Raw genomic sequence first — 16,470 nt, forward strand, 5'->3', positions numbered from 1 at the left:
TTTTAACAGAATAAGCTTACATTATCTGGTTTTATCAAAAGACTTTTCAAAATTATTTTTTATTTTCCTTACTTTTATATTAAACTTCTATAATCCATTGCCCAACAATAAAGTACAAATGCATATTCATTTTCTGTGATTTTTATAAAATTTTTAAATGCAAATATAAAATTCTACTTAGATATAATGTGTCTGCACACGTTCTACATACATGTAATTTTGCATGAGCTATTTTTACATACTACAAATAAGTATTCATATACTCTTAATGATTTTATAGCTTATGCTCTTGTCTTTAAATTTATCTGTTTCTATACTATTACATTTGGGTATATGCAGTTCAATAAAATCATCTCAATTGCTTGATATTTCTTCATTTTAGAAGAAAATTTTAAAAGAAAATTTTATACAAATTACTTACTACATACAGTAAGCTGCCACAAATAAAGCTAAATTTTTGCTGCTCATTTCCTTAATTTATATAGTATTGTTCTTTTACCCCATCAAATTATTTCAATGATATCTTTGGCAGAGTGCTTTAGTAAATGTGTGATTCACAGCGTTTGGAAAAGATGCTCCAAGCGTGACTATGTTCTCTGTTGCGTTTGCTGATTGAGGATGTTTGACAAACTGTTTTTCAGCTGTGGTGCAACCCACAGGCATTTCTGTTGTGAGAATCAAATGACAATATCTCTAACAGTAAAAAGGCAACATGGTGCCTATGTTTCCCCAACAGTACAGCTTTTATCACCAACGCTCAGAGGTCACAGAAAATGACATCCCTATTCAGCACATACAAACTCAGCTTTCCAGGGTAGGGTCTACAGCAAATAGGCCAATATATGAAGCACAATGGACTAACATAAAAAGTAATACTGGGTTCTAGAAAATTATATGTTATCTCCGGTTGTTAATAGTAGGTTTGGTGCCTTTTGTTTTAATTCCAGAGATGTGCAGAAGTAGAACCCTTTATTAAGCTCATCTAGTATCAATCTATGAACATCCTAATTACATGTTGTTTGTTGGTAGGAAGTCAGGTTGAACTAAGTAAAGAATGTTCACAGTATTGTGTCACTAGATAAAAAAAGAGATGGGTGCCAAAAGCCTGATTCCCTAGTGCTGCATGTATTTTTTTCCTTATTTTATTTCTTCACTAAATAAGCAACTGCCTTACTTATGTCCTAAATATGAATCAACTTGATATACATCTACAGTCTAAGCCAAGTACTATTTGCAATTGGAAAACTCTTTCCAACATACAATTGCCAAGATACAAGACTAATTCTAGTTTGCTCATTTCAGTGCCCTAATGATGATTTCGAGTTCTTTTAAAGCATTTTACTTTCCATGGGGCATCCAGGGTCCAAGTGACTACGAAGCAAATTGTGTAAGTTCAACTTCTGCATGCAAAATATGCAAAAATATTTTTGAGAGTCAAAAACAAATACAGGTTTTCCCTCCCATGTGTTGTCTTTATCATCTGCCAAAACATTAACCTTTGTAATGTGAAAACCTGTTGTAGTTTAAAATGTAAACTTCATTAGCTATGTGGTTTTGTCCTATTAAAAAAACTGCTAATATGTTTATAGATTTCAAGTATCAATAAAAATGCTTGCCAAGTAAGTAAAATTAATTCAGTACATTTCACTGAATAGATTAACTCATCTTTCCAAATCGTTTGCATGAGTTTTACACAAAGATCAAATTTGTAAAAATAAAATTATCCAAAATAAGAAAATAGAGTCTATAAAGATATATAGCTCTTCAATTCAATACCATAAGCTCTACTTGTTATGTTATGTTGTGTTTGCACTTTCATTGAGTGTAAATACCACATACATTTGGTAGGAGGAAGGACTATCTGTAAGTCTTGTTAGTTTTACTCTTTATATTTCTCAATTATTGCAGAAATGCCCATTTTTTTTTTGATAATAGTAAAAATCACTGGAATGTCTTTCCCTAGGATTTGGATTTTAAATACAAATTAGCTGATACACCATCTAAGGGTACTCTGAAAGAAATTTCACGTATACATGTGTATATGGTGGCACAGCTTGATCATAAACAGGGAATTCACTCAAGCTAATGAGGGATCATATAAATGGGATCTAAGCAAGGGAGCAGATTAGATTATACTAACATAAGCTGTATCCAAAACTTAGTTTTTCACATGTATATTTTTGATTGTGGAATTTCGGGAGATGAGATATTACAAACATTATGTTGTTTAAGAACTTCTTAAGGGGAAAGGCAGTCTTCAGAGGGCTGTAACTGCATTTTCTATGCACTACTTTAGCCAGCTGTTGATCACTGTCCTCAGTTTTTGTAACTGCACTTCATTTTCAGTTCAATGGCTCCAGTAGTACGTGTAACGGCAAGGCTGAGTCCTCATTTCCATGGTTCTCAATTATCTGCCTACAAAAACAGATGCAGGAGATTGGACCAGAATCTGGAGGAAAGTTGGTTCCTATAATTTCTGGAATATTCATTATCTGGGCCTTTTCTGAATAAAAGGGCACGTGTTCAAGCCAGAGAAAAGTTGAGGTGGTACTTGATAATATCCTATACAGACGATTAAACAGTGGATAGCATTTACTAGAAAACAATATGAATCGTCAGGAATTACTCTGTGCAGAAATGTCAAAGTTCTAAGTACATATAAAACTATTTTGTTTTTTAATTTAGCAGAAATGATATGAACTTTATACAAATAAACTCAAAATTACTAGACTTGTTACACAGGAGATTACATATCCTACCATCAGTAATATTGATGAGACAGATGGGTTAATAGATAGGGGATCCCAACGGAATTTGGGGTGTAAAATGTTTGCTTCCTTCCCCAAAATTTTATCTTTAGCAAGAACAAACAGGCCGCCCCCCTTCCTTCATAATCTCCAAATTTACCTTGAGACAGGCAAGGGAGCTCTCACTGAGCTCACAGTTTATTGTGAAAACAAGTTATCTATCCCACCCTTTGCTGGCCAGACAGGATGGAGAATTGTAAATGAGCTCATCTGATGGTTTTTGTCTCTACCTGGTAACTGAATGCCAATCTGATTGTCAGGTTTTTTTTTTTTTTTTTTTTTTCCCTTCAAAATTATACTTAAAGCTGACTGCCACCAGTCCCCTTCCGATTTTCCTCTCTTGGAAGGCCCCCGCCATGCTGCTCTGGTTGGAGGTCCTTGATTCTAATAAATACTTTTAAATCTCTTTGCTGTTTGCTTGAATTCTTCTTCCATGTGAGACAAAGAACCAAGATAACAATAATTTCTCCACCCCCCACTTTCCCGTAACAATATTACTGTTCTTATGATATATATTTGGAAAGGGAGGTTGAGCCCCTCCACAATTAGGATTCTACAATTCTGTACTGGCATTCTTTCTTACATTCATTCATGAACAAATAATCCTTAAGCATTTCTTTAGGGCCAGCAGTTGTGTTAGACTTTGAGGAGACAGGTGGACAGGACACAGTTCCTGCTGTTGAAGAGCTTAGATAGAACTGGGGCAATAGATAAACAAAGAGACTCCCAGAAGAGTGTGAAAACATTCATGTAAGTAAGTACTAAGCTGTAGTAAAGTACAAGGGAAAGCAGCTCATCCAGTTTGTATGCATCAGGGAAAGCTTCCTGGAGGAAGGTCAAGTGGTACTTAATTCAGCCAAATGAAGAAAGAAGAGGAAAGAAAGCCTGCTGGTCAGAGGGAGCAACAAAAATTAAGACTTCGCAATGTAAGATTGTGGGAAAACAAAAAAAAATCGATAAATGAACAAAACTGCATGGTTCATTACCAGAACAAGAGCCAGGTAATAGCAAGCTGTAGGAAACACAGGTATGTTCAGTTTTCTCTAGAGAAAGTGATCAGTAAAATTACATGTGGCTTAAAGCTTATATAAAAGAGAAAAATAATTAAAATATTTCATAGAAAATAAATTCAAGCAGTAGGGGGCAGCGAATGTGAGCAATCTTATAATACATATTGAAGTGGCTCTAAATTATTTAATTTATATTTATGTAAAACTTCAATGTGAGCAAATGAAGTAGGCAGGCATACAGATTAGGTATGTAAGCTGGAAGACCACGCCTTTGCCACACCCCTGTGTGACCTCACACCCTGATACCTTCACCACGCCCTTGTGTGACCTCATCCCCCCTACCTGGCCACACCTGGGTGCCCACCAGCCAATCAGGTTAATTAACCACTCCCTTTTGGAAGTGGGTTAAAGGCCTGGGACAAGGTGTGTCCTGGGCCTTCTCTTCTTCCCTGACCTCTTGCCAGGAGGGGGCTGGCTGTAGCCCTAAGTCTCCAGGTCATGTGGCCTTTGGGCCACCCGCCCTGGGCTTCCTCCTCCATGTGGCTGGTTCCAAGTGCTCAGTGTGAACTCAGATTTATCTCTCTCTCTTAAATAAAGCTCTCACTCTACTATGCATCTTTCTCACTAAATAAAAGCCTAAAATGTACCATGCTGCCTCGTTTATCTGTGCCAGTATTTAGAATTCTTCTCTAAATATTAGGCAAGAACCCTCTCGGGCTGATTAATATTGGGGATTTATTAGTAAGCATATGGTGAAATCGTATGGTGTCCCAAATTCTGGTAGCATATGTGGCACCCCAGATGGCACTTCTGGGGAACTCTAAAGGGCCACATTTTTGGTGTAAATTTTAGGGGGTCATATCCGATTTCACAATCACTGTGTGAGTTTAGTGGTAGACCTCCATTTCACACTTATTTTGTCATTAAAAATCAGTGAATGAATCATGTGACTCATTTAATTTTATATTTTTCATAATAGGAGATAGATATAAAATGGAAAATTAAAATCTAAGAACTATTATAAAACTGAACATGTTCAATGCAAAATTAAACTTTTATTCTCCATGCTTGTACAGCATGAAATAATAAAGAAAAAATAGCTAATAAAATAATATGCTGCTAATATATGTTATCAAAAGCACTGGAGTAAAATGTTCAAGAGTTTCCTAGGAACGTGAACAATGGATGTGGGGTCAAGGGTTCGCTTTGTGAAGAAATATCTCTGCTAACGTTACTTCACATTACTTGAAAACTCCATCCTGGGAGATGAATTTCTCTCTATACATGTTGCTGAATGTTAGGAAAGAGTTGCAGATTGGTGCCTCCTCACAGGGGGCACCAAAATGTTAGGAAAGGGTACAGAATAGAGAAGAGGCAGTGAACAAATTTACAGCCAGACCCAATTTATTCAGAGGAAATAAATTCTCAGAGGTGAGTGACCAATTGCCAACATGCAAATGACGGCAAGTGTAAGTGTCAGAAGTGGGGGGGGGCTAGGGATGGGGGGTACGGAGCAGCAGGATCTGGGGAATTCCTGGAACTGGTCTTTCAGGTGGTTGTTGGGGGTGGGGTATGAAGACAATAGGGTGTGGGACCCAATTGAGATTCAAGGGTAAGGAATACATTCCAATGTTTATCTCCTTTAGGCAATGAGCAAGAATGGCTGAGGCTTATGTCCTTGTTCCATCACAGATAATCAAGCATCCTCCAGTTAATGGAAAATTGTTGTGAAGAAACAGAGTGCTGTGAATCATGCATAGGGTTTAGTCATTAGGGGAGGTGAAAAAGAGAAGAGGTGAGAAGAAATAGGTTGAATGGACTAGGGTTGGGGTAAGGGATTTTTAAAGTAACTGTATTTTATTTCACTAACAATAATATCATTTGTTTAATGCTTAGTATATACCAGAATATTATAAGTTAAATTCTTATTTAAATATTTTCAAGTATTAATTTGCATTGCTGCCTTCTGATTATAAATGAGGAAGCTGAAGTTTAGAAAAGTTACATAAATTGCCCCAATTCACAGAGCTACAAATAGCAAAAGGTGAGATTCAGACCTTCTGTCTTTTTGCTGGCAAATCCTGTGACTTTCCAATATGCCAGTTTACTAAGACAAACATGTGGGTATTTGCCCAGATTATCTTCTTGATAGAACTCAATTTTCCCATGAGTGCCAAGGATGCTCAATTTCATAGCCTCCCTGGATATGTTTTTCTTCCTGGGATGTCTAGCACACCATGCTACTTCAGTTTGGCTGAATCATGACATAACCTTCCTGAAAGCAGAGAAATCAAACCAGCCAAAAAGGTTTTTAACTTTCCCTAACCTGTGTCTTACAAGATTAGACAAAGCATACATCTGGGCAGATCACTTGTCAAAAAGAGTAACAAAGCAAGCTTCAAGTGATGAATCCAAATGGATTCTCAGTCATTGGGTCAGAGGAGACCTCCAGAGAAAAGCCAAGGGCATCTAGATTATTCCACAAAAGTGAAACTGCTCTAACTAGATTCTAAAGGCGTATGAGTTGCTTCATCCTCAGGTATCAATTCCTGTTCCGATTAGATGATTTCTTTCATCTAAGTAAGATTACCTGAAGTAAAATTCATGGAAATTTTGTCTCTGAAAAACAAACAAAAACCTAAAGATGATTTTCCAATTTGTGTCTTGGAGATTTATAGTAAAGCAAGTTATTTATCAACAGAGCATCTCCTGAATATATCCAATAACTGAATTATTTTTATTTCTAATAAGGACAATAAGCCTACAGAATAATAATACACTAAGAAATTGTATACTAGCACAATGGTTTACCATTTGCTCAACAACTAGAGCTCTCCTATTCTCACATTTGGACTTCCTGTTGTGGAAATAGCTTTCACTAGTGCTTTTACAAAACTTATTCAGAAACTATTGTTAAGCTTTTTTAAATACTGGCAGGGGGTAAATCTCAGAGACTCTCATTACTCTTTATAGAATTTCTTTGAGTTACAGATTTATAACTGAGAATGGTTGTTCCAAGAAGAAATCACAAGTTAAATATATTCTGTTCATTACTGTCATAGTTAGTACTTTTATAGTTAGAAAATATTGATATCTTCTCAGCATATTTTGCTAAGCTCATCAAAGCATAGGAAGAATTCAGTTTGGAGTTTGACAAGAATTCCCCAGGATATATCAGGAGATATATCAGTATGAAGATGAGGAGTCTCATTTTCATCTTCCAAATTCATATTCTAGGGTCTCTGTCCAATCTTGCTAGCTTGGTCTGGACCCAGGGATTTGGCTACCATGTGGTATGAGTAAATCCTACACAAATTATTAAGAGGATTTTCATTGTATCAATTACTCCAAGTTAAAAGGAAAACTTTTAACCTGGATTTGAAACTTTGTATTACATTCTACACTTTTATTTTAAAAAAACCAAAGGCACAGAAGAGTAAAATTTCTGAATTTGAAGCAAAAATCATTAATATTGAACAATACACTATAATACATGCAACACAATTTTATTAAATTTTGGATTTTTAAAAAATTGTTTAGATTTATTTACTTCAGAGGTAGAGTTAGAGAGAGAGAGAGAGAGAGAATCTTCCATCCACTGGTTCACTCCCCACATGGCTACAATGGCCGGAAGAAGACCATTCCTAAACCAGGAGCCAGGAGCTTCCTCCGGATCTCCTACGTGGGTGCAGGGGCCCAAGGACTCAGGCCATCCTCCACTGCTTTCCCAGGCCATAGCAGAGAGCTGGATCAGAAGAAGAGCAGCCCAGATATAAACCGTTACCCACATGGGATGGATGCCAGTGCGGCAGGCAGAGGCTTAGCCCACTACGCCACAGAGCCAGGCCCCTAAATTTTGTTTTTAAACTCTTGCTTTCATTCATCATTACATGAGTTTTCTAAAAAACTGTTTAAATACACCATCTTTTTATTAGCTGAAGCTTTAAGTAGAAAACAATACATCCACTTTCTCCTCTTCAGTGACATTCAATGTCAATTTATTGCTGTTAACAAAAGCATCAACAAGTTTTTGTTTGTTTGTTTGTTTGTTTTTGACAGGCAGAGTGGACAGTGAGAGAGAGAGAGAGAGAGAGAGACAGAGAGAAAGGTCTTTCTTTGCCGTTGGTTCACCCTCCAATGGCCGCCACGGCCGGCGTGCTGCGGCCGGTGCACCGCGCTGATCTGAAGGCAGGAGCCAGGTGCTTCCCCTGGTCTCCCATGGGGTGCAGGGCACAAGCACTTGGGCCATCCTCCACTGCACTCCCTGGCCACAGCAGAGGGCTGGCCTGGAAGAGGGGCAACCGGGACAGAATCCAGTGCCCCGACCGGGACTAGAACCTGGTGGGCCGGTGCTGCTAGGCGGAGGATTAGCCTAGTGAGCCGCGGCACCGGCGCAAGTGGTTATTAAATAAGATTTTTCTTTACTTGAATTTTGAATTGTTCAATTTGTCTTATTTGGTTTCCAGATGTACTGTGTCTTGGTTATAAGAAATAAGACTTCTAGCCGGCGCCGTGGCTCAATAGGCTAATCCTCCGCCTTGCGGCGCCAGCACACCGGCTTCTAGTCCCGGTCGGGGCGCCGGATTCTATCCCGGTTGCCCCTCTTCCAGGCCAGCTCTCTGCTATGGCCAGGGAGTGCAGTGGAGGATGGCCCAGGTGCTTGGGCCCTGCACCCCGTGGGAGACCAGGAAAAGCACCTGGCTCCTGGCTCCTGCCATCAGATCAGCGCGGTGTGCCGGCTGCAGCGGCGGCCATTGGAGGGTGAACCAACGGCAAAGGAAGACCTTTCTCTCTCTGTCTCTCTCTCTCACTGTCCACTCTGCCTATCAAAAATAAAAAAAAAAAAAAAAAGAAATAAGACTTCTAGTATGGAGCAGTTGTCGTGTTGCCTGTTACTATGTAAAACAAGGAATTTTTTTCCTTGTTTTTCTTTTCTACCTGTCTTTTGACTGAAAGTTCCATGGCTTATAAATCAAGCAATACAGTGCTTATTCTTCTTAATACTGTAAACTAGGAAGAGACAGGTACGTAAATCTTACACATATATGATATATATGATATATAATGACTTTATTTATTATATCTAATAATTTCCTTATCACAATGTTCTAAATCAATGAAAAATATTTGGTTGGCTAACATCCATGTTGTAAAAATTAAAGACAAAAATATTATGTAGGGATTTAAATCTATATGTATGAAAAAAAAACTTGAAAAGTATGTCACATCCATGCCCCCAAAAGAAAGGAAAATGAATCCAAAAATTAAAGCAAACACTCTATGGCAATGACCACACCTATGCACATATATGCACTGCCTCCCTCAAAAATACACACATACACACTTTGTCCAAAATTCAAATGTTTCCAAAAACAGTCACCAGATTCCTTTGTGCTTTTACTATTTGCTTGAATGATACTTGCTGAGTATTATCAAGAAGATGGAGTCAGGATATGGAGTTAGATATTTGTATTGGAACACTCTATTAAAACAGAGATAAATAGTGAGGCTCATGTATAGAATGATTTGGTTAATAGTCTGAGATTTTTTTTTTGTTGTTTGATTTTGGAATTAACTACTTGTTGATTTAACTGTGTCAATTCCCTAAATGACCTTGGTTTTGAAAAAGCTTGTCATACATTCTAAACATCTTATATTCCAAGACTATTATTATAACCTGTGAAACATGTTTTTATTTGTATTCTTTTATCTGAGTATTATTCATACTTCCTGAATAAAAATTTTTAGTATTATCTTTTATAGTTATCTAAATTTAAGTTCTTTTGATGTTTCTCTTATATTTCTCTTACCACATTTCCTTTCTTGAAGCAACCCAAAAATGACTATTCCTTGAAATATTATAAAAGAGGAAGAGGAAGAAACCCTCTCCTGAAAAACAATGGGGGAACCCTTCCCATTTTTCGTTCAGGTTTAGGAGAACGGCAGGCAAATAAAAATAATTTTTCCAAAATTGCTTTTCACAACATTTTATATCTAATCCGTTAAATGATGATCAGATGAATAAAAATTACATGCAAGTCAATTATTTTTATTAAAGTCATATTTGGGGATCTTAACACTGGGATTCTGTGTTATTGTGACTTTTTCATTTTTTCATTTCCTTAGCATTATTTTTATTTTGTTAATTGTATCTTTTGTAAAAATTTCAAATGTTGTATAAAGATTAATGTTTTGAATTGATTTTTTCCATGAACTTATTTTTCTAAATGAAAAGAAATCATTATTTGATATAAAGATTACGAAATACCCTATTAATATTTAGTAAGCTTCTGAATTAAAATGTCACTAGAGAAACATGTGTGTCCAGTCATTCAAAAGTCATTCAAGTGAAAGAACAAAGCACCTAAAAATAAATCAGCACATACAAAATATACCAGCTCAAGGGCAGACTTTGGCACAGTGGCTTAAGTTGCTGCTTGGGATGCCAGCATCCCGTATTGGAGTGCCCTTCCAAGTCCCAGTTGCTTCACTTCCAATCCAGTTTTCTGCTATTGCACATCCTGGAAGGCAGCACACGATGACGCAAGTACTTAGTTCCCTGCCACCTACATGGAAGCTTGGATGGAGTTCCAGTCTCCTGGCCCATCCCTGGCTGTGGGCATTTGGGAGTAAACTAGTGCACAGAAGATCATTGAAGATGATGATGATGATGATGATTATTATTATTATTATTATTTCCCTTCCTATTATTATTATTATTTCCCTTCCTCTTCCTCCTCCTCCTCCTGTCCTCCCTCCCCTTCCTCTCCTCCCCCTCCCCTCCTTCTCTTCTCTTCTCCTCTCTCTCTATGCCTTTGAGTTAAAAATAAAAAATAAAACATTGTACATCGAAAAGGGAAAACAACAAATGGTGACAAAGAACTAGAGTGATTTAAAAATTTAATCTATAATACCCAGAACAATACACATGCTGGTCTTTTGCATCATAGTATCTAGGAGGCTTTATCTAAATGTTAATGGAAAAGTAAACTAATTTTTTCTTTTTTTTTTTTATTTATTTTTTTTTGACAGGCAGAGTGGACAGTGAGAGAGAGAGAGACAGAGAGAAAGGTCTTCCTTTGCCGTTGGTTCACCCTCTAATGGCTGCCGCGGCTGGCGCGCTGCGGCCAGCGCACCGCGCTGATCCGATGGCAGGAGCCAGGAGCCAGGTGCTTTTCCTGGTCTCCCATGGGGTGCAGGGCCCAAGCACCTGGGCCATCCTCCACTGCACTCCCTGGCCACAGCAGAGGGCTGGCCTGGAAGAGGGGCAACCGGGATAGAATCCAGCGCCCCGACCGGGACTAGAACCCGGTGTGCCGGCGCCGCTAGGCGGAGGATTAGCCTAGTGAGCCACGGCGCCGGCCTAGTAAACTAATTTTTTCATGAACTTTTTGAAATATCCTTATATATTAACATAGTTACATGTTCATTCACAATGTCTTTCTCTATTTGAAGGCATTAAACATGCAATTATGTACTGAAAAATTGGGGCTGCCATTGTGGCACAGACAATTAAGCGGCTACTTGTGATGCCCACATTCTGATTGCAGTGCTGGTTTGAATCCCAGCTGCTCTGCTTCCTATCCAGCTTCCTGCTAGCGTGTCTGGGAAAGCAGCAAAAGGTGACCTGAGTAATTGAGTCCTGTCACCCACATGGGAGCTGATGATGGAGTTCCTATTCCTGCCTTTGTCCTGGCCTAGCCCTGCCTAATGCAGCCATTTTGGGAATGAACCAACAGATGGAAGATCTCTCTCTCCCCTCTTCTCTGTCACTTTGGCTTTCAAATAAATAAATGAATCTTTAAGAAATATGTACTTAAAAATGCTGATAATACTTCTTGGTTGTTTAATTTCCTTAGCACGACCAAGAATTCAGTTTTGTAAAACATGGAATCCTCAAAATGACAAAGTTTCCCTTAGATACAGGTGATCATGGGTAACTTTTGTTCTCTTATTCACTGTAATACCTAATCAGTGCATTAGTTTATTTTTCCAAGCTGCATAATAAACATAACAGATGGCTATGCAATACAAAATTCTCCCAAAACTTTTCTTTTTACTGACAATTAAATACTTCCTTATAGTTGTACTGTCAGTATAATTCACTCACTCTGCTACCTGTTTCCTCTGGCCCAAGATTAGCCTTTAAAACAAGAGAAATATATTGAAATGTTAAGTGTATGACTCATGCTCTGTTTTTAAAACTCAACTGTTTTAAGATAGGCTATATTGACTATATTATGGAGATTTTCATATGAGGTATAAATCAATTTATTACTGTAAAATTGGGCTGACATCATTTCAAAGGACTATTAAACACATTAGGGAATGTGAAATTAAAGCAGAACCTTAGAAAAAAATCTCTGCAAGAAAATCAGGCTTGCATTGGATAAATGAAACATGTTTTTCTTTTCCCTTCATGAGAAAAACAAAATGTAAGGTTTCATGTGATTCCCCGACACCCCTAAAGCGAGTTTGAAGCTTAGCATCTGTTCATGGGTGACTGTGGGCTTACCACCCAGGGTGTCGGGAGACGCACAGAACTGATTCTTTGTTCGAATCTCTATTTATCTTCTCAGGCCCAGTTCTCTCCTCCTTCTACAAAAGACTAAACTGAAGTAATGCGGCACGTACTCTCTAATTTTAGTCGCAGCTTCTTCCCAGGCTGGTGGGGTGGAGCAACTATATTGTGACAAATACTTCACCCTTGGCTTCAGTGTAAGGCTGATAATTTCAGTGTCATTTATAATAGATATGGGAGGCTAAAAATGTCTCCCTCTTAGTAACTGTAAAATTGTTATCATAAAATAACATGATTTTATCCGTTTCATTTCATTGCTTTAGAATCAAGAGGAGGAGTTATTTTGATTAGAGAAAAAGATTCTGTGAACTTCTAGTCAGCTGGTAATAAATTTTAAGGGTAATGCTATGGCTTGCAAGAGATAATTAATTTTACAATATTATTCATGTTTCTGATTTACAAGTTTATTATGCTAACTTGATGCTGAAAGATATTTTTGATGAGTGAAAATATAAAAAGCTTCAGCAATTTTTATATACTAAATCTCAATTCCAAATTCTGCAACCTCCATATGTTGGGATTTATATTTCTTATTCATGTGGTTGGGCAGCATTACTTTTTAAGCCCTTCTGCAACATAATTCTGACGTTTAGGTAGCTATAAAACTACTTACAAGATGTGAAGATGGCTTGTTTCAGCCTGACTATGGCACAGAGTCCTTATTACACTTATTGATATGTACTCTATCAAGAAACAGTGAAATATAAAAGCATTTGAGTTGACTGAATGACTATGAACATGTCAACACATGGACATGAGACAATCTGAAAGAATCTAGGAAAAGCACTTCTTGTGTTCACAGACTGACCTATTAAATAGTTGAATTTGCTTCGTTATTTTAATTCAGTCATTCTATAAATACAGCATATACAGTAGTACAAATAGGTGCTTGACATTCCCTAGTAACTGGTAGATGTTACTCTGACAAAGACGTTAGAGTCCACGAAGTAGCACATATAATTAAACCCAAAATTCCAGTATGGTGTAAGGTCAGAGTAAGGAAACATAACAGAGAAAACATGCTTTGCATAGGATGGGAAATTGGTCAAAGCTTTTGTGCAGGAAGATTCACTGACGTTGAGATTTCAAGGATGAGTGAGCTTTAGGTTAAGACACAATCCAGAGAGGATACATACAGAACATGAAGTATTGCCCAAGCTAAAGGAGATGCTGTACGAACGGATCTATTTGCTAGGACAAAGAGAGGCAGACTGGTTTCTGTATCTATTTGCATTAGTAGAGGACAGCTTAACTGGGCCCATTTCTGATATGAAACTCAGTTAAGTGGCCAAGAGGTATTCTATAAAAGTCCTTGAATGCAGCTGTGCCTTTGTGCTACATCACTGGTGCACTCACCCTCTTTTCTGTTGTGAATCCCCTCCCATTTCCAGGAAAAAACTGACACACACAAACAAGTCTCGCAGTCAGCCTCATTACTTTGCCCTCCTCCCATTCACCAGCTCACTGTCTAAGGGCATTCTGCTTGGCCAAATTCACTTCTCTATTGGCAGCTGAAAGAGGCGTCCCTTCATCGCGTTCACTGGCAACCCACATTACACTGATGTTTACTTCATAAACGATTTACTGCCACAGGGAATTTGGGCAGCTGGAATCAAATTTGTGTGGGTTTATTTTCAACTATAAATGTTGACCTATCCTCTAAGGCTAAATAAGTTTAGAGATCTAATGTGCAGCAGGAGGATTGTAGTTAATAATATTGTATGTTGAAAATTTGCTGAGAGTAGATTTTTTTTTCGGTGCCCTTATCACAAAAAAGAAGAGTTCACTTTGGAAGGCAAGGGCTGTGTTAAATTGCTTACCCATAGTGATCACGTGACTATCAAGCACATTGTAGAAAACGTTCAGCCTGTGGAAGACAACATTGTTTCATCAGACATCAAGTTTTACTAGAGTCTATGGAAATTCAAATCGGGAAATCTTTACATATAAATACAAAAATAAGAAATAGTCAAAAGAAAATATTTTTTCTATGGGCTACGATAAGTTTATCACTTGCCCAATAGGTACTTTGTCTATTTTTAGACAAAATGTTAATTTTCCAACTTAAAATTAGTATATCCCTTTTCTTCTTGGAAACTTCAAGCATTAAAGAACAATCCATTAAGCTTGGATTAGGTAAATAAAAACATTATTGACACTTAAATATAAGTAAATGAAATGTATTATATTTCACAGCTAAGAGTAACACTGTTAAAATAGAGCCATCTGTTCAACTGAAAACTTTATTTTGAAATTGTTACTGGGCCCAGAGCTGTGGCTTAGTAGTTTAAGCAACTGCCTGCAGTGCCAGCATCCCATATGGGTGTCGGTTCAAGACCCGGCTGCTCCAGTTCAAATCCAGCTCTCTGCTATGGCCTGGGAAAGCAGAAGATGGCCCAAGTCCTTGGGCCCCTACACCTGTGTGGGAGACCTGGAAGAGGCTCTTGGCTTCGGATCTGCACAGCCCCAGCCATTGTGGCCAACTGTGGAGTGAACCAGCGGATGGAAAACCTCTCTCTCTCTCCCTTTGTCTGTCTGCCTCTGTCTCTCTGTGTAACTCTTAAATAAATAAGTAAATCTTTAAAAAAAAGTGTCATTAAATATAATAATTTTTAAGATTTTTTATTACTATCAGAGGCAGAGTTACAGACAGGGAGGAGAGACAGAGAGTGAAGTCTTCCATCTGCTGTTTCATTCCCCAAATGGCCTCGAAGGCCGGAGATGGGTCCATCCAAAGCCAGGAGCCAGGAACCTCCTCTGGGTCTCCCACATGGGTACGTGGGACCAAGCACTTGGGCCATCTTCTGCTGTTTGCCAGGCCATCAGCAGAGAGCTGGTTTGGAAGAGGAACTGCCAGGACATGAACCAATTCCCATGTGGGATGTTGACACCATAGGCAGACACTTAACCTACTATGCCACAGTGCTGGCCCCTAATGATATTTGAAATTCCATTTCAAAATTGGTCCTCCCTTAAAAATATTCATGAATTATTTTTATTGTTAAGATTTCCCTCTGATGTTTTCCAGAGGATTTTATTGAGAGTTTTCTGGTTTGATTACGATGCCTTTGATTTTTTAAAAATCATTCATTACAAATGTCTCATGTTTTTAAAATAGCTCCTGATTTTAAAGGTTGTGTCTCTATGTCTGTATTGTGGATCACCCAAAATAAATGACTGTTACTTTGATCATTCTCTTCAGTTTTAGATGTTCCTACCTTACGTTACTAAATGGAAAGAATGAGGGACTATTCAACACAACTCGTGAGGCAATATTGTAGAGAATAAGCATAGTTTTGAGTCAGCAAGGAGTTCCTGGATCCCAGGGTAGATTAACCAAAAGTAATAGGTAAATATATGGCTCTGTATAATGTATTCATTATATTAGTCCATAAAACCAGATAGGATCACATGGAATAATCAGTGGAGCTTATACTAGATTATGAATTTGACAAGAAAAGTGATTTTCTTTCTTTGTACACTGAGGTATTCCAACTGCCTAGGAAAATATTTAGCATACAGTACATGTTCATTAAATATTTGTTGAATGAATGGAGGATGGAGATAGAATATGCATGCATTGCTATAAGCACTTCAAAATATGCCATCTGAAGGAATCCTTATATAATCCTTATGGAAGAAGCATGGAGATATATATATATATATATATATATATATATATATTTTAAGGAAAGAGAAAACTGAGGCTGAGGATGGTGAGCTTAATTACCCATGAGTTCACAGCCAGTAATGAACAGATCTGACAATCAAGATATATTTAATGGGCCGGCGCTGTGGCTCACTTGGTTAATCCTCCGCCTGCAGTGCCGGCACCCCAGGTTCTAGTCCCGGTCAGGGCACTGGATTCTGTCCCGGTTGTCCCTCTTCCAGTCCAGCTCTCTGCTGTGGCCTGGGAGGGCAGTGGAGGATGGCCCAAGTGCTTGGGTCCCTGCCCCCTCCCAGCAGGAGGAAGCACCCAGTTCCTGGCTCCGGATCGGCACAGCGCCAGCCATAGCGGTCATTAGGGGAGTGAACCAATGGAAGGAAGACCTTTCTCTCTGTCTCTCTCTGT

Source organism: Oryctolagus cuniculus, chromosome X (assembly GCF_051225735.1).
Source record: "Oryctolagus cuniculus isolate XC-2025 breed Fujian yellow rabbit chromosome X, ASM5122573v1, whole genome shotgun sequence".
In the NCBI taxonomy this organism is placed as follows: domain Eukaryota; kingdom Metazoa; phylum Chordata; class Mammalia; order Lagomorpha; family Leporidae; genus Oryctolagus; species Oryctolagus cuniculus.